Here is a 19,801-nt window from a genome sequence, read left to right as displayed (position 1 = left end):
GTGGGGGGCATGAGAAAGGGGAAAAAGAGATCAACCGAAGGACTTGTATGCATGCATATCAGCATAACCAATGGACATAAGACACTGGGGGGTAGGGGAGGTCAGGGGATTGTCAAGGGCGGGGGAGGGAGGGGAATGGAGATATATGTAATACTCTTTGTAATACTTTAAGCAATAAAAAAATATAAATAAATAAATAAATAAAATATAAAAATAAGAAAAAGTCTTTCACCTGGAAGAAGGGCCTCACTAACCACCCTGTCTTTGGACTTCCAGCCTCCAGAGCTGTGAGAAATACATTTCTGCCCCTTACCCTGTGACATTTTGTTATAGCAGCCTGAACAGACTAAGACAGGCCAGTCTGCATTTAAACTCATTAAGAGCAAGAACCATTATCTTGGAATCCAGGCCCTTGACTGTTTCCAAGCCAATCCCCTTGGTACTCTAGGACAGACAGGAATTAGGGGGAGGTTAAGACTCTTAGGAAGGGACTGGCTGGGAATACTGTCCTCAGATGTACTGTACTTACCTGATTGAAAGGCAATGTTTCTTTTCTTTTCAAAAATTATTTTTATTGATTTCATAGAGGAAGGGAGAGGGAAACATAGAAACATCCATGATGAGAGAGAATCATTGATCAGCAGCCTCCTGCACGCTCCCTACTGGGGATAGACCCCGCAACCCCAGCATGTGCCCTGAACGGGAATCGGATCGTGACCTGCTACTTCATAGGTCTACGCTCAACCACTGAGCCACATCGACCAGGCCATTTCTTTTATTTTAATATCTCTGAAATCAAGTTGAGCCTTATAATCAATGATTTAATTTAATTGGAAAATTTATTTCTTTTTTAGTGTCAGTAAAACAATGGGGAGACATAATCCATGGCATCTTAGCTTCTATAAAATATGGTAATATTTCTCATTCAAAGCTGCAATCCGGCTCCCTCTCGAGTCTCTTCACCCCTGTCTGAGTAACTGTTTTTCCTATTAGAGCTTATGTTCTGCTCCCTTCTGTTGCCATAGAAATAGGCCCTTTTGGAAATGTTGTTCCCAGGGAAGGCCTTGGATGAACATCAAGACACAATCAATACTTGGGCTGCTGGGTGTGATAGGACCTTGTTTGGGGGTAAACTTCTTTGTAAAATTAGAGTTTATCTTTTTTAAAAAAAAAAAAAAAAAGAAGCATTTAAAGTTCCTCTCCTTTCCAAAAGACAGGAGGGAGAGAATTGTTGAAAGTTAGAGCATCCAGCCTGTAACCTCTCTCCTCTGGGTAAGTGTCTCTGAAGAGGAAGCCAGCCTGCCTCAGAGTTGGCACAGAGCCCTGTTCCCTTGACAACTGCCTCTACAAATATGATGCCAAGCGCCACCTGGTGTCCACATCAAGCAAGCACAACAAATAGGCAACAGGCTGAAGGAAGTTTGAAGAATATGCAAAAGTTGGAATGTGGCCAGCCCCCGGGGCTCAGTGGTTGAGTGTGGACATATGAACCAGGAGGTCACGTTTTGATTCCTGGTCATGGCACATGCTCATGTTGTGGGCTCAAGCCCCTGTGTAGAACATGCAGGAGGCAGCCAATCAATAATTCTCTCTCATCATTGATGTTTCTCCCTTCCTCTCTGAAATCAATAAAAATAATTTTTAAAAAAGAATATGCAAAAGTTGGGATGTGATGGACAGTACCAGAAAGTCAGGCTCAGACCAGATGAGGGATTGTGACACATGTATTTGCTTTACCATATGGAATATGAGGACCATGTATGAGTGAACATAATGTACCATAAGAATCTTGACATATTAAAAAAAATGGTTACTGTAGATAAGACATCAAATAGAAATCAGATGCCCTTTGTATTAATTCTGGTTTTGCTTTAATCAGTAGATTGTCTGTTAAGTGACCGGCACTGTATGAGGTACTAGAGCCTAGCATTGTGCTAAATGCTTGACATAAGTTACTTCATTCTAACCTATGGGGCAGACATTAAAATGTCATTAGGAAACTGAACTCAAGGAGGTTAAATAACTTGCCCAAAGTCACACAGCTGATAAGCAGAGGAGCTGAAATACAAAATTTTACTTAGTATCATGCCTGCTACACAGTGGGCACTCAGTATTTGTTTAATGAAGAAAAACCCAATCTGCATGATGCCAGCCAGCATTGCCACACATAGACAATCACTGCACATACCGCAATTGTTCCCGTGCTCTAGAACAAGTTACCCTAGGCTCAGGATGTCTGCCTCTCCATTCTATTACCTGTGCAGGAAGGGTCCTTTGAGGTAGAACTCAGGAGGTTTAACACAGTAGAAGGCCTAACCCTCTAAGACATCAAGGGGCATGAAAGCAAAAAATGAGAGGAAAGGAAGCAGGGAAAGCCTTATCTGTGGTCTGATCAAGTGCTAAAATCCTTGTTATTGTTAGTGAAAGTGTTTGCTCATAAGTATGGCTCTCCTAAAGTTGTTATAAAAGTTTGCTAGCAATCTTCTTTTAGTGATCTCCTGGCCTCACTGAAAATCAAATAATTTAGAGGTAAGAGTCATGGTTCCAGGGCTATATCCACCACTCCGTGGCTGTCTGAACTCTCCATCTTTGTGCAAATATCAAGAATTGCATCACATCCCTGCAGCAACAGTCTCACCATCCATGCAGCCCTCTCAGTCATCCATCTCCCCAGCACCTCTCACAGAAGGGGCTTGAGCCAGAGATGAATCACAAACATAAGGAAAGAAAAATGCATAAACATATGAAGGAAATAAAGCTCCCCTGGAAAGGGGTAGAATTTGTTTTCACTCTCCAGGACCTGACCTTCAGATGTGCAAACCTCCAGCTTCCTGAAAAAGCATCTGGAAGTTCAGAACTACTTTCTCATCTGGCAAACTCATGAAGTCTGACTCTAGTGTATAGTATCTGTCTCCTTAAGACTTTGAGAGCACTACAGGAAGAGCATTTTTCTCTCATTCCTTACCACCTTCGTTTTTGAGAGGTTTTAGGACTATTTTAGGCAAACATGAAGAAAAATAATAATTTGAATCCCAGGAAAGCTTTGGAGTAAATGAGATCATGTCTATGAAAGTTATGTGTAACCAGAAAGTCCTGTGCAAGTGTCAAGGTTAGGTAGGGAGGCAGAGTTCTGTATTATGGGAGTTGAATGCTGGGCCCTTGGAATGTCACACCTGATAGAAGTTCTTTGCCTGGGGAGCCTTGGCAGCAGACAATTTAACAGTGTGATTTATGCTGAGGGTTTTGAACCATGTAGTACCCATTTGACCTCAGAAGGGGCTGTAGACTAGAGATTAACCACCTGGGCAGTCAAACACAGAGTCCCAATATAAACTCTGAACATCAAGGCTTGGGTGAACTTTCCAGATTAACAATATTCCATGCATATTATCACACACTGTTGCTAAGAAAGTAATACTGTCCATGACTCCAGGGAGAGTTGACTGGAAGCTCCATGTGGTAGTTTCCTGGATTCTGCTGTATAATTTTCTTCCCTTGGCTGATTTTCATCTGTATCCTTTCCCTAAATGTATTCCTAATTGTGAGTATAACAGGTTTCAATGAGCTCAGTGAACCTTTTAGTGAATTATCAAATGTGAAATGTGAGGGTAGTTTTGGGAACCCCCTCAACTTGCAATCGGTATCAGAAGTGAGGGTAGTCACTTCACCCCTCTCCCCAATTTTTTTTAAAATATATTTTATTGATTTTTCACAGAGAGGAAGGGAGAGAGATAGAGAGAGTTAGAAACATCGATCAGCTGCCTCCTGCACATCCACCACCGGGGATGTGCCCACAACCCAGGTACATGCCCTTGACCGGAATCGAACCCGGGACCTCTCAGTCCGCAGGCTGACGCTCTATCCACTGAGCCAAACCGGTTTCGGCCCTCTCCCCAATTTTACAATGATGTTCAGAGAAAGAAGCAAATTTTATACATATGTTCAATATGATACCGTTTATAAAATAGGTAAAGCAATGAAGGCCCTGCATCCCTTTGTTCAGGTTGTACATTGCACAATTTTCTAGAGCACTTCCTCCAGCATAGCCTTTGTACAGTGTTTCCCTTGACTCATGCGAGCACCTGCTGCTCAAGTGAACAAGCAACTATCACAAACATTTTTAGTAACAACATAAAACATTCATGAGAATGATAACCCCCAGTGATAACTGGCTGCCTCTCTGGTGGGAAAAGATAGGAAAACAATCCAGAAGGCATTCACAGGGGATTCCACCTCCAGCTGTACTATTTTATTTCTTAGGCTCCATGGCGTTCATGGGCATTCTTTACATGTATTATTCCCTATACATTTTCATATGTATAAAATATATCATTTAAAAAATGTATTTAAGCCTGGCCAGCTTGGCTCAGTTGTTGAGTATCAACCTATGAACCAGGATATTACCATCAGATTCCTGTTCAGGGCACATGTTTAAGTGTTGCGGGCTTGATCCCCAGGAGGGGATGTGTAGGAGGCAGCCAATCAGTGATTCTCTCTCATCATTGATGTTTCTATCTCTCCCTCTCCTTTCTTCTCTGAAATCAATTTTAAAAAATATTTTTTAAAATGCATATTTTCCTGGCTGGTGTACCTCAGGGGTTGAGCATCAACCCAGGAACCAAGAGGTCACTGGATTAATTCCTGGTCAGGGCACATGCCTGGGTTGCAGGCTCGATCCCCGGCAAGGGCGGTGCGGGAGACAGCTGATCAATGATGTTCCTCTCTCATTGATGAGTCTATCTCTCTATTCCTCTTCCTTCCTTCCTCGCAAAAAATCAATTTTTTTAAAAAGTGTATTTAAAGAACAAAATGAAAAAAAATAATTTGGGGGGCGGGGAGGGAGGTCAGAGACAGAGATATAAGGAGAAAACTAGCAGCGTACAATACCAGTGAAATCAAAAGAAGAGTTTTAAATAGGACACAATGTTCAACAGCACCACAAGAAGGGATTTATAGAGTCGGCAATTAGAGCATTTGGATCTTTCAAAGAAAAGTGTCAACAAGCAGTGAAAGTGAAATCCCACTGCAAGAGGTTAAGGAGGGAGTAGGAAGTGATGAAGTGGAAACAGTGTTCATGCCACTGGACATTCATCAGTAAAAGAAAGGCTGTGGGACAGGAACTGTTGCATCAAAGAATATGTTTCAAGTCAGGAGTCTGCTTTAGAGGAGGTTTCAAGATGGCGGCTGCTGGAAAGCTGACTGGGAACCAAGGTGAAGGCCCCTACAAAAGGAAAGAGGCCAAGAATCCTCCCCTCCCGGCTTCTCGCAGTCCCAGAGCCCAGCAGAAGTGTTTGGACTTTTTTATGTTGATCCTGGTAGTTTTTGTTTGGTTGGGGTTTTTTTTAATAAACAAGTGAACCATATAGATTGTCAACATGGGAAGAAGAGCTACATCATCCACCAAAAGTGGAAAATTTATGCACCTCACTGACCAAGCCCAAAAAGAAGCCCAGAAGAGAGAATTAAAGAACAACAAAATAGTGCATGTTGGTACGAGTTGCAGTTTTAAAGATGAAGGATCCCAAACAAATTATCCAGGACAGGGAGAAATTGGATGAAATGGAGTTTAACCCAGTGCAACAGCCACAATTAAATGAGAAGGTGCTGAATGACAAGCATAAAAAGCTGCATGAAACCTTTGAACGTATCCTACGACTCTATGAAAAAGAGAATCCAGATATTTACAAAGAATTGAGAAAGCTAGAAGTAGATTATGAACAGAAAAGGGTGTAACTTAGCCAATATTTTGATGCTGTGAAGAATGCTCAGCACGTGGCAGTGGATAGTATTCCTTTGCCAGATATGCCTCAGGCTCCTTCCAACAAATTGATCCAGGACATTCCACTTCCTGGTGCCCAGCCACCCTCCATCCTTAAGAGGACCTCAGCCTATGGACCTCCAACTGGGGCAGGCTCTATTCTTCCTCTTCTTGGGCATGGTGTTCCACATTTGCCTCCTGGTAGAAAACCTCCAGGGCCACCCCCTGGTCCACCTCCTCCTCAAGTCTTGGAAATGTATGTCCATAAAGTGAGCTTTGCCCTGGATCTTCTCCCTCACCGACGAGGTGCAGACATGTCATATAGTCCTGAACTTGCTCAACGGGGCCCTGATGATGATGTTTCCAGCACCAGTGAAGATGATGGCTATCCTGAGGACATGGATCAAGATAAACTTGACGACAGTACTGATGACAGCGACACTGACGGATGGAGAAAGTGAAGGAGATGAATGTGTGCACCGTGATGATAACGAAAGAAATAACAATGAAGAAAAAAAATCAGGTCTGAGTATACGATTTGCAGATATGCCTGGGAAATCAAGGAAGAAGAAGAACATTAAGGAGCTGACTCCTCTTCAAGCCATGATGCTTCAAATGGTAGGTCAGGAAATCCCTGAGGAGGGACGAGAAGTAGAGGAATTTTCATAGGACGATGGTGAAGGTGATTCTGATGAGTCTGAAGCAGAAAAGCAGTCACAAAAGCAGCATAAAGAGGAATCTCTTTCTGAGGGCACATTTGCTTCTTCACAGCAGCAAGCTCCCCCACAGTCTGTTCCCCTGTCTCAGATACAAGTACCTCCCATGCCAGGACCACCTCCTCTTGGACCACCTCCTGCTCCACCTTTCCGGCCACCTGGACCACCTGCAGGCCTTCCTCCTGGATCACCTCCAGGAGCTCCTCCATTCCTGAGACCACCTGGAATGCCAGGACTCTGAGGGCCTTTACCCCGACTTTTACCTCCAGGACCACAACCAGGCCAACCCCGTGGCCCTCCTCCAGGTCCACCTCCCGGTCTGCCTCCTGGCCCTCCTCCCTGGAGACCCCCACCAAGGCTACCTCCCCCTGCACCTCCAGGTATCCTTCTACCTTGTCCTGGCATGATACGCCCACCTTTGGTGCCTCCTTTCGGAGCTGCCCCACCTGGGCTTTTCCCACGGGCTCCCTTGCCAAACCCAGGAGTTTTAAGTGCTCCACCCAACTTGATTTAGTGACCCAAGGAGGATGACACAAGTGCAGCCACCATTGAGAAGAAAGCCAGAGCAACCATCAGTGCCAAACCATAAATCACGAATCCCAAGGCAGAGATCACTCGATTCGTGCTCACCACACTGAGGGGCCATCGGGAGGATAAAGGGGCTACAGCTGCTCCCCAAAGAAAGTCAGAGGATGATTCTGCTGTGCCTCTTGACAAAGCAGCCCCCAAATCTGGTCCCGTCTCAGTACAAACTAAGGATGATGTATATGAACCTTTTATGGAAGAAATGGAAGGGCTGCTGTGACAACTTTTGATGCCCAAACACACGTCTGTTCCTATCATTGGTTCGTGGAAAAAGGCTCTTAGGAAACTTGGGCAAAACAGCTACTTTTATTGTCAGGGTATTTTCTAATTTCAGTTGAAGGAATATCTTAAAGTTTAGCCTTGTTTGGAATTCACTGCATACAAGAGAGGGTATTTCGCTCAGGCTAGGCTGGTTACTGAAGCAGTTCTGCTGCAAATGTCCATTCCCTTTCATACCACCACTTTCATCCCATTTCTTCCCCTCTCCAATCCTTTGGAACTTGTGATCTGGGGGCATATTTGTTTTTTATTCTCTTGTGTGCTGTAATCTCTGGAGTAGAGATTTATTTTTTTGGGGGGGGGGATAGTTCATTTTACCTCATCTTGTCTTTTGTGTTTATTTTTAATATTTTCTTGTAAATATTTTGTAATATTGTAGTGAAATGGATCACAACGTCATTTCCTAATACCAAGCAAGACATGTGGGAAGAAAATGTAAAATTCTTTAATTAAAATTATTTCCCACTGACCTAAACTTTGAGTTTTTCATGAAATAAATAAGTGTTCTACCCCAAGGAAGTGAAAAAAAAAAAGAGTCTGCTTTAGACAGAATGCTGTGTCCCCCCAAATCCATCTGTTGAGATCCCAATGCCCAATGTGATGGTATTAGGAGGTGGGACTTTTGGCAGGTGATTAGGTCACAGAGGTGGAGCCCTCATGGATGGGATTAGTGCCCTAATAAAAGAGGAGCCACAGAGCTCACTCGTCCTCTTTCACCACATTAAAAATATATATATATATATTGTATGAACTAATACTACGAGAAACAAAAGTAACACATACGTTCAGTTTGTGATGTGTGACATGTCGGTTAATAATAGAAGTGGCAACAGGGCATTGAGTTGTGACTGATGAATGGCAGCAGTCAGATAAAGACCATGGGTCACGTCACCTTATGATGAGCAGCACAGAGAAAAGAATCCTAGATGGAAGCTACACAGTATTATTTGCTTCTCACCTCCTAGTGAAGTAGAAAAGGAAAGAGAAGAAGAATCAATAATGTATTTTAGGAGCACCTCAATTAGGCTATACGCCATGAACTGAATTCTGGTTTGAAACTAACAAACAGCCCCAGAGAAACTAAATTCGATTCCCTGGATACAGCGAGGTTTCATGGATCTCAAAGCCCTTTAGGGAGGGAGGATTCAAAGTGAAGATACTAAAAGCTGCGGCCTAGCTTTTGATTTTCTAGCAATTAAAGTACTTAATTGTGACAGGAGCAATTATGTTTTACTTCTTTTTTTAATATATTTTTATTGATTTCAGACAGGAAGGGAGAGAGAGTTAGAAACATCAATGATGAGAGAGAATCATTGATCGGCTGCCTCTTGCACACCCCCTACTGGGAATCAAGCCTGCAACCTGGTCTTGTGCCCTGACCGGGAATCGAACCTAGGACCCTTCAGTCTGTAGGCTGAGGCTCTATCCACTGAGCCAAACCAGCTAGGGCTATGCTTTGCTTCTTATATGGACCATCTGCCTTTCCCAAATGATTCCTACCAGCTTTATACCTCCTAAGCAGTGTGCTTAGGCTCAGGCTGTATGAATAAACTTGCTAAAACTCTAATCCTCTGAGCCCCAGCCGGAGTCCTGAGCCTGTCACCTCTGACCACAAGCAGCCTAACCTGTTTATACTAATGCAATCAAATATAATAAAAGCCTAATATGCAAATTGACCAAACAGCAGAACAACCTGTGGAATGAACAGTCGCTATGATGCACACTGACCACCAGGTGTACACAGGCCCTAGGCCTGCCAAGGCGGGTGCGAGTGGGGGCCCCTTGATTGCCCCACAGGTCGCCCTGTAGAGGGAGGCAACCCGCGGCAGCAGCGGGGCAATCAGGGGGTGGGACCGGCTGGCAAGCAGGCGGTGCCAACCCCCCTCCCCGATAGTCCCACCGGTCACCCCATAGATAGGCCCTGATCACCAACCAGGCCTAGGGACCCTATCCATGCACGAATTTCATGCACTGGGCCTCTAGTATAAAATATTATTATTGATATGCCACAATGATTAAAAATTAGAACCACGACTAATGCATCTACCTGTAGGGTTTTTATGGATGGTTTGCCTTGGCAGTGGCCTTCGCCTCAGCTGTGGATGTGCTGCTTAGATTCCCCCACGAGACTGAAACACTTGTCTCTCTAGCTGCTGGGAGTGTTGGCAATTGAGAGCTCTCAGTGGGGCTCGCCCTTGCTGAGGTGAGCCCCGACTCAAGGTCACTGCCTTCCTTGAGGACAGCCAAAAGCAATGACTGCTCAATGGTGGGGGATGGGAATGAAGTCCTGGCTCTCTCTCCCCAATTCTAATGAAGTTTAAGGGGCCATCCCAGCCCCAGAGCTCCTGTATGTCCAACAGAGACCTCTGCTTCAATGCGTCACAGTTTAATTTCCTCTTTATCCAATCCTGATTTTTTTCTCATCCTGTAGGTGCTGATCCCAGAAGCACACCCAACAAGTCTCCTGCATGCAAATCTCCATCTCAAAGTCAGCCTCACAGAACCGGCCTATGACAACCTCTTTTTCACACAAAAATCATCTCCTTTGGACACATGTAGAAATATAGCTAAGCATAGCTTTACCATCTCAGATGAATCTCATTTCAACGTCCATTTCCCACAGGTTATTAAGGTCCTAATTCCTTCTAAGTCTTTTTTCTTGCATAGGTCATGAGGTCTATCTGTTTTCATTATCTGGACTTCAGTGAGGTTGAGAAAACAAATATTACACAGTGGGGAAGAGAAGTAAATCCATAAGAGGTAAACTAAAACTTCCCATTTAATACCCTCCCTCCACCTCAGCCCAACCACAAACTCAGAGGTTGCTGTCCAAGTGTGGACTCAGGACTGGATTGTCCATGCTATTATCCTTACTTAGATAATAAGTACAATAATAATAGCCATTACTACCATCAATCATATACTTGTATGTCATAAGCTGCACAATGAAAGTGTTTTTAATATACCTTTAACTTTTCCAATAAACCCAATAAGGAAAGTATTTTTAAACCTTTTCTACAGACAGAAAGTTCAACTGCCCAGGACCACACCATTCTGGAGCTGAGACTAAATGCAGGACCTGTCTCCCTTCAAAACCTAATCATGTTCCTCTGCACCAACACTCCCATCGCTTATTTTTTCCTACCTCCCCAGTGACTGGTTCACTTTGGAGGGAAAGCTCCATGAGGACACAGGCCTTTGTTCCCTGGCTGGCATGTGGCAAATGTCCAACTCATTGTCTGTTTGAATGAGTGAGGTCCAGTAACACAGTCCTGCTAGAGTGGACTGCAGCATCGAAGAATGCCATGCAGTATGTCTGAACCCATTTGTTTTGGAGCAAGCAGCTGCCACTCACCCATACAGTGTGTGGAAAATTAGAAAAAGAGCCCCTTTCTCAAGACACTTACATCCACCTCTCAGAATACTGTACTACCATAGGGACGTGTTAGAATCAGATACTTCACTGCCATCTGCCCCAAATAGTAACTACACGGGTCTCCATGTCTATGATGTAGCCAACGTCCTCTTCAGTTTGGTGCCTTGTGCACCACACAACCCACACAGCCCCCTGTAGCTGCTCCGCCTGGACTGGCCAAGCCCAGTTTGCCCTTTTGTCTAATTAGGTACTGGAGTCAGATACATCCTATTTTCTGACAGTTGGACTGTAACCCACATTTGTTTCTAATTCCTCACTCAGCTACCTTTTGTCAACTTAGAGATAATGGCCGAAGTCTCAGAAAGTTTGCTGGATGATGGTCTCAGCATCACCCTGCTCCCACTCAGCACGGCGCATGGTTTTAGAAAGCTCTCTTATCACTCTTTGATGGAGAGCTATTTTCAAGAACCGTACAATTTCCTGACAGTCTTCGTTGCTTGGTGAAGATAGATTCTCTTCAGAAGTACACTATCTTAAGTACTTTAAAAACACTGTGAATGCCATTGCCTCCCTCCTGGATCGGCTTTCTTTCTCAGCAGTAATCTTCCCCCTCTGGCCTGCTTTTTACAGCCCGTTTTATACCCTTTGTCCCAGACAGAGGAAATAGCTGGTCTGGAAAAGGTCGCATTCAGCATGCCATAATAATATATATTTCTACCTTCCCAGTGAAAAGAAAGGCAAATTGATAGATAACATTAACCAGTCTATCTCTGAGGTTCCTGAGGAAGAGACACTAGAAATGTAAAATCGTGAATAGTCTTTGATTAGGGAAGCCCAGATGCCAATATACAAACCAACTGAGTTATTTTATGTATATTTCTTTACAAACAAAGGCCCGGAGAAAAACAAAAAGAGTGTGACAGGCCCTACTGCTTTGGACCTCTGTTATAAAATGTAATAAAGCCAAGGCAAATCTGACAGAAACTAAAATTCTAGTTGGCCTAATTCCCAAGGTACTGAAGTGAAGATTTGGGCGTATAAATAGGTCACAGCAAACAAACACAGCTTTACTTTGACCATCAGCTCAGCCCACTTGCCGTGACAACTACACTAAATCGCAACACCCCTGACAGCTGTTCCCACATTTGAGAACCCATTGCATTTTGTTTGTTCTTCTGTTGGAGTATTTAACATGCTGCATTGAATTTTAAGCTCATTCACCCATACTTTTCCAAATGGATTGTGATTCCTTTTGCACGTTTTATTATTACCAGTGATAGTATAATGCCAGGCACATCATGGGTGTCCACAATGCTTTGTGGGAGTTAGCTATATATTGCTATGGAATGTATGTTTTTGTCTCTCCCAAATATATACGTTGAATACAATCCCCAGTGTGATGGTATTTGGAGGTGGAGCCTTTGAGAAGTAATCAGGTTCAGATGAAGTCATGAGAGTGGACCTGCGTGATGGGATTGGTGCCTTATAAGGGAATAGAGATTAGAGCTCTTTATTCCCACTGTGTGAGGATACATCAAGGAAGCCGCCATCTGCCCTAGCCAGTTTGGCTCAGAGGATAGAGCATCACCCTGCGGTCTGAAGGGTCCTGGGTTCGATTCCAGCCAAGGGCACATGCCCGGTTGCGGGCTCAATCCCCAGTAGAGAGTGTGCAGGAGGCAGCCAATCAATGATTCCCTCTCAGCATTGATGTTTCTATCTCTCTCTCCCTCTCCCTTTCTCTCTGAAATCAATAAAAATATATTTTTTAAAAAGAAAGAAGCAGCCATCTGAAAGCCAGAAAGAAGGCCCTCACCAGAACACAGTGATGCTGGCACCCTGTTCTCGGACTTCCACCCTCGAGAACTGTGAGAAATAAATATTTCTTGTTTCAACCACCCTGTCTGTGGTCTTTTTGCTATAGCAGCCCAAGCCAAACTGATGCTTTCCCATTGGTGCAGAGGAATTAGACTCCACTCTTTATTATGAAATCCTGCTTCTGGACAGTAAAGGAAGAAGTGTCATCATTAGTAGCATCCAAACGGCTCAAAGGACAATGCCCATCATGGAGTGCATTTCTCTCACAGTGTTGTTAATACATTGATTTCCTTTCATTTCTCCTGAATTTGCTGAGATTCACCATTTCTCAGAAATCTTTTGTGTATTGTCCTACAATGTCCAATGACTCAAGCAATAAAATGCCAATGCCTAGAGGGAGTCTGTGACCCACAATAACTACTACACTAGGAAGATGTTTAGTGATGCTGCTCGGCCATGTTGCCACGCAAATGGAGATGCTCAGAAATAGACCCTGCCCACCGAAGGGCTTGTAAAGTCCCTCTGTTGTCCCATCACACTCAAGGATGATCCAGCAGAGGGACCACAGATCCCACTGTAGAGAATGCCAATCACGCAAAAAAGGATGCAATTTCCAGAACATTCCAGCACAGGAAGGTAGCAAACATCACAGCTAACAATTGACAGTATTAACTATTTTCTAGGCACTTTGCTAGGGACTTGACAAGTATTCATCCTCAGAGCCACCCAGGAAAGGAGGCATTCTTATTATCTCCAGTTTATAGATAAGGAAACTGAGGTTTATTAAACAGGTTCATAATCTATTTAAAGTCTCATAGGAAGTAAGAAGCAAAGCCAGAACTGTACTCTAATCTGTCTGCCAGAACTGTACTTTAGGCAAGAAATGAAGTGGAGTAAACAACACAAAACCCCACCCATTTAAGATAGTCTTGATCTACTTTGGCCAATGAAATGACATAATACACTTCATGGCAGAAGCACTTAAGATACGAGTGCAATTTTCCACTTCAACTCCACAGCAGAGCCTGAAGCTTCATGTTGAGATGGCAGCAGCATCCAATGCCCACTTCAGATATGGTGCCAAAGATGATAAGAGAAGGAAGGACTTCTGAGAGAGCCATGCCATGGGCTGAGGAGATTAATGGACTGGAAGATTTTCCTAAGGATAAGAATGGAGCTCAATATCAGAATATTCTCTACCTCCAAGACAGGGAACCATCACATGAGAGTGAGTTTTCAGAATGCTCTAGACTAGTTACTGCTGTGTGTCTCCCAATCTTCCTCTTACAGAATATGAATGTTTACCCTATCCCTGTTCTGAGGGCAAGGGGGTAGGCACAGATGACTCACTTTTTAGTTCACAAGGTTTCAGGGGATTTGGGGATCTTTTGAAGGATGCTATGGTCTGATCCTAACTACCAAGTTGGTGATATTTGGAGGTGGGCCTTTAGGAGGTGATAGGTCATGAGGGTACAGCCCTCATGAATGGAATTAGTGCCCTTATAAAACAGGCCCAAGGAAGTTCCCTTAACCTCATCCAACATGTGAGGACATAGTAAAAAGATGTCATCTATGAACCCGGAAATAGGCCCTTAGCAGACACCAAATATGCCAGTGTCTTAATCTTGGACTCCCCCGCTTCCAGAGCTGTGAAAAATAAATTTATGTTGCTTATATACTCCTAAATCTCTGGTATTTTATTTATAGCAGCTGAACAGATAAAGACAACAGGGGATCGGGGGCAAATTCTGCAAATAGGGGAAAAAAGAGAACCTAATATTTGATTATCAGATTATGGTAGGCATTACAAGTACTCCCAATATTTCTCTTCTTTCCTTCTGGGAATACTAGAGGATTGCACTTCCTTGTCTCCTGAAGTTAGACATAGCAAATGCTTGCACTGGCCAATGAAATGTGAGTAGAAATGATGAATCACTCCTGAGCAGATGCATTTAAGATCCAGTACACGATCATCTATGCTTATTCCCCCTGTCACAGCAAACCCTGAAACCTCATGTTAAAACAGCAATGTTGTAAAATGATAAAAATGAGCCCCTGGGTGACCACTGATGAACACTGTCCCCTGGGAACACAAGCTAGACATGTAATATTAGAAAGAAAGACAAACTTTTGTTGCTTTAAATACAGAGAGTTTGGATGTTGTTTGTTATCACACCATAACCTAACCTATCCTGATAGTACCCTGCAACTTAGCATTAAGAGAGCCCTGAAATTAGAAGTTACTATTTCAGTTCAGACTGCACAATACAGGAGACACATGGAAGACAGCGGAAAATGAACCTGAACTCTTTGTTAGCCAAACTGATCAGCACCCGCTACTTAGTGAAGAAGAGATGAAGTAGACACTATCAAGGCTATTGTAAATGCACATATACAGTAAAAGATATAGAGTTTATGGAGTCAATTATTGGGGGGGGGACTTTATTCATTTTCAAAAAGAAAAAAAAAATCCCAGAGGACAACCAGGTAAGGAGCACCTGGAATAGCAGTGTTAATCATAACGTAGTTCGTAAACACTTTACATCAGAGTCACTAGGTCTATGTAAGATGCCAAGTTCCTAGACTCCACTATTAAAATCTATCACTTTAGCAAATTCAGTTTTAAGGAGCCTTATCTTTGTCTTGGTATGCTGCATAATATGCTTTGACTTTTCCTAGAGTTACATAACTTCCAGCCCAGTAATTCAACAATGCCTTTAAGTCAATAAACGTTTAAGATCATTAACAATTCCGTAGGAGTTAATGTCCAATCTAATACTAAAAACTGAATTATAACCATCTGGCCTTTGAACAGGAATTGTTGGTGGGCTTGGATAAGGAAAAACCCATAATTACCAGTTAAATCAATATTTAAAATATCTCTTGGCGTTATTGTCAAGAATTTTAATCACCAACCATGTTCTTAATTTTAAGCATTACGCTGGGTGTTAGGTATACAAAGATGATGGTCTCATCTCTCAAGGAAGTCCACAGGCAATAAACAAATATAGTCGATTCTCATTACTTGCCATTGTTTCGTTTTATATTTATTGGATGGAGAAAGGCAGAAAGCCATCAGAGTGGAAGTAATGCTTTAGAAATGACTTGTAAAATGAACAGGATTTTGGCCCATATATAAACAAAGAGAGGGTATAGTCCAGAAACAGGGATATATATATATGGGAAGAATGCAAGCCTGAACAGGCTGGAGAGACAATCCTGAAAGGCCTTGTATACCATGCGAAGGAGGTTAGATTTTATCTTTTGTAAATAGCAGTGAATGATATCCTGGTTAATTGAGTAGACACTCTCAATTTGCATTTCCTTTCTATTTGTCACTTTGATATCCCACTGCAAAGTACCAGGAGACTTTAAAGGATTCTCTTCAGAAAAATAATTGTTTACCCTATCCTTTTTGTAATGTCTCCTACTTAAATTTCATTTCCTAAACATGACTTTCCTGAAAACTACACATTATGATTTATTCACTGAGTAATTTCACATTTAGGGGACAATGTTTTGGCAATGTTTTGATTAGATGAGAATCCAAAACAGGGAACATGACATTAATCAATATCTGTTTAATCCTCAGATAACTACAACTCAATCAAACAAAACCAGTCAAAGGGGCTGTGATATCTCCTGCACATCTGGAGTTTGCTTTTGACTAAGCAGGAGAAATACCATCAAAGAGTGAGTTTCTGTGCATTTGGAGCAAACTAGTTCAATTAAAACCAATTTAAAGACTGGACAGATTAACCCGCCTGTTGATTCAGTGGAATTTGCATTACCGAGAGGTCTGTGGTTGTTGGTGTGGTTTTAAGTGCCTGAAGTCCTGTTGCATTGCTAGCCTCAGACAGTGCTCAGGCACCGCATAGAATTGCCACAGTTGTCAGGTGTCCAGGTGTGGTCACCGAACAGCAGTTCAGTCACTATCATCCATCACCTCTTATATTACTGTATTTCCTTAATTGTCCTTCTTTATGCTAGTCTTGCTTTCTCTCTCATCCATTCTTCACATTCCTGCCAGAGTGATCTTTTCAAAATGGTAAGCCAACACATCACTCTTCCTGCTTGAAAATCTTCAGGCTCTCCCTAACATGGCTTCAAGGCCCAGCTTGCTCAGGTTTCCCTCAACTCATGAATCTCATCTTCATACTCAGTGCTTGAGCTACACGGGCTCATTTAATGAATATTTGCCTTCTAAACCATGACTTGCCCTGCCTCAGGGCCTTTGCACATGCCACTCCTGTAGCCCAGAACATTGTTCTCCGTTCCCCACCACAAATTCCTACTTATTTATTTATTCTGTCTCAAGTTAGACATTACCTTTTCCACCCCATCACTCCCTATGCCCTACTGGGGTCCCCATCTTACTTGTATATTTCTCTTAACAAAGCACAGATCATTCTGTATTATCCTTTCCTTCATGCTTGACTATCTTCCAAGGTTAGACTGTATGCTTCACCAGAGCAGGGACTGTGTCCCATTCTAGCTTGTATTTAAAGAGCCAACACTGTGTTCATGAATACTTGTTGAATGTTTAAGTAAATGAATAATACTGGCTTCTTCTTTTGAGAAGATAAGACACAAGATTTAGAACCTGGAAAAATGGGTGTGAGTTCCAGTTCTACCAGCTACTGGTTTATGATTATGGCAAGTTATATTCTTTCTGAGTCCCAAATCTTATCTGCAGAATAAGGAAGACAAAAACACCTACTTCATGAAATTATAGTAATGGTTATTAAAACACGCATAATGAAGCACTGTAAACTACATTTCTTAAACATGTTGGTTATTACATATATAGAAATATATATTTTTATTGTTCAGAGAGTTAATTTTTTTAACCACTGATTTCATTTTAAAAGAGCTTAATTTGGTGATGTGGATGCAATTTTATCCTATAAATGAAAATCATTTTACTGTGACTAGATTAGGATGTTAGGACTTTCATGAAATGCAGCAGGAAATTAGAAATGTTAATGAGAAGGCTAAATAGAGGGAAGCTGTTGTTAATTCCAAGCTTTCCACATTGACTGGAAAAAAAAACAAAACTAAGAAATACACTATGCAAAATTTAAAAATTAGAAAACCTCTATTCAGTATTTTAAAAAAGAAAAATGGCCCCTGATAACTTTATTTGCAGACACTAAAACAATAATTTATTGCCAACCCATTTTCTGTGTGGTCAAGTGGAAAACTGGACATTGCAGATGATCTCAAGACATGTAGGCAACGGACATTCTACCCTTCAGCTCACTCAACCACACAGAGCTTTCCGCTCCTTTCTTCCACAGACCCTGCACAGAAAGCTTTGTGGGTAATAGCTCAGGGAGCTAATGGAGAGTCATACTTATAAAAAAATGGACATTGATTATTTCTCATGGTTGGCTTTCAGATCATTTCCAAATCTACTTCTTTTTCAATTTTCAGACCAGCAATCATTTTTAAAGTTAGAGGAATTAGATGGTTTATCAACATATGACCTATCATTGAACTCCAACATGAAATAACCAAGTCATTTAAATAAAACAGGGACCTATTTAAACTAATTCCTGCCCCCAGAAATTTCAACTGTAGATGAACGTCATGTCAGCAGGTGAATTTTTCAGTTGCTGTTTTTACTAAATTGCAAAGATATAGGCCGACAGTCTACAATATATTTCTTCAATTGTTTCCACTGAGCTCTGATAATGAGGTGGGCAGGCCCTCAGTTCCCCAGTCCTTTTATATTTATCTCTGCATATCTATGCTGCTTCATCTCTCCTGTATATTTACCCCTGTGCTCTCAGAGGACAAACCATCCATCTTTCTCTACAGTGTATCCTTTCCTATGAGCTTTGTGCTACTTTGTCCCTGTATGTACTAGGGAGGAAAAGAGAATCAATAAATTTATGGATTAATTGACCTTGATTCCAGACTACACCTTCTTCTGTACCATCTTCAATAACTACATTGATCCTTATTTGATACCTTGGAACAGGCCCCAGCTTTTCCTACCTTAAAATAAAAAGTGCTGGATTAAAAATGGTGGCAAAGTAGGAGGATGCTGCACAGACATGCTCCCAGAAACAAGCTGGAATTACAACCAAAATACGGAAAGGCTTCCTGAATAATCAATGGAAAACTCACAGGAGATACCTAAGGACTGAAGATGGAGATGGCATAGAGACTGGTAGGAGGGATGGAGGTGGTAAAGGGCTGGCCAGGCACCCACACACGGCAACTGAAGTCCTGGAGAGTTATCTCAGGTGTGGGGAGAGCCACTGATAATCCCGGAGCTGGGCTCCCCAGCAGAGGACACACCCAATTGGAAAACACTTTGCCCTGAGGCCACTTAAGAGATTAAAAGTAACAATTAGCCTCCAGGCAGAAGCACTGCCCCACCCTGTTGGAAAAAACTTTCACCACACCTGAGGACAATTTCCTGGGGGCAAGTCAAGTCAGAATCCTATTAGTCTGTAGACAGAGGTGGTCTCTGGAGGCTTTCTGTTTTTGCCTGATCCAATTAGTCAGAAACTGCCTTTAACACTGTCCTGCACGAGAGATTGAGAGTATAGAGGATCTACCTAAAACGTAGTCACAAACCCAGACAACCAAAATGAGGAAACAAGGAAACAACCCCCAAATGATAGAACTAGTGAATTCTCCAGAAGAAGAGATAAATGAAGCAGAGATAAGAAATTTATGTGAAACAGAGTTCAGAGTAATGATGTTAAAAATGCTCAACAGTATGAAAAAGATCTAGTAACTATGAAAAAGAACAGTCTGAGATAAAGAGTGATATAACACAAATAAAGAACACATTGAAAGGAATACACAGCAGATTAGGGGAAGCTGAGCATTGAATCAATGAATTAGAAGACAGAGTTGAAAATTTTTCTCAATTAGAGAACCAAAAAGAAAAAGAAAATTAAAAAACAGGAAGACAGCTTAAGGGAGCTGTGGGACAATGTGAAATATAACAATATTAGAATAGTAGGTATGCCAGAAGAGGCAAAAAGGAAGAAAGGAATAGAGAAGATATTTGAAGAAATAATGGTAGGCAGGAGAAACCAAGATGGCAGCATAGGTAAACACCTGAAATTGCTGCCTCGCACAACCACTTCAAAACTACAACTAAAAGACAAAATGGACATCACCCAGAACCACAGGAAGGCTGGCTGAGTGGAAATTCTACAACTATAAGGAAAAGAAAAGCACACTGAGACTCAGAGGAGGTGCAGAAGTAAAGTGCAGAGGTATGGAAGTGCGCGCGGAAAGGGCTGG

The 19,801-nt window shown here is 42.3% G+C and overlaps 1 pseudogene; it reads left to right on the top strand.

Annotated features, from left to right (window-relative positions):
- The first annotated feature begins 5,172 nt into the window (after positions 1-5,172).
- On the top strand, positions 5,173-7,533 carry LOC102759882 (annotated as a pseudogene).
- Positions 7,534-19,801: the final 12,268 nt, after the last annotated feature.

Source organism: Myotis davidii, unplaced genomic scaffold (genome assembly GCF_000327345.1).
Source record: "Myotis davidii unplaced genomic scaffold, ASM32734v1 scaffold602, whole genome shotgun sequence".
Taxonomy (NCBI): domain Eukaryota; kingdom Metazoa; phylum Chordata; class Mammalia; order Chiroptera; family Vespertilionidae; genus Myotis; species Myotis davidii.
Note: the sequence above shows the minus strand (reverse complement) of the source record. Positions and strands in the feature narration are given on the sequence as shown.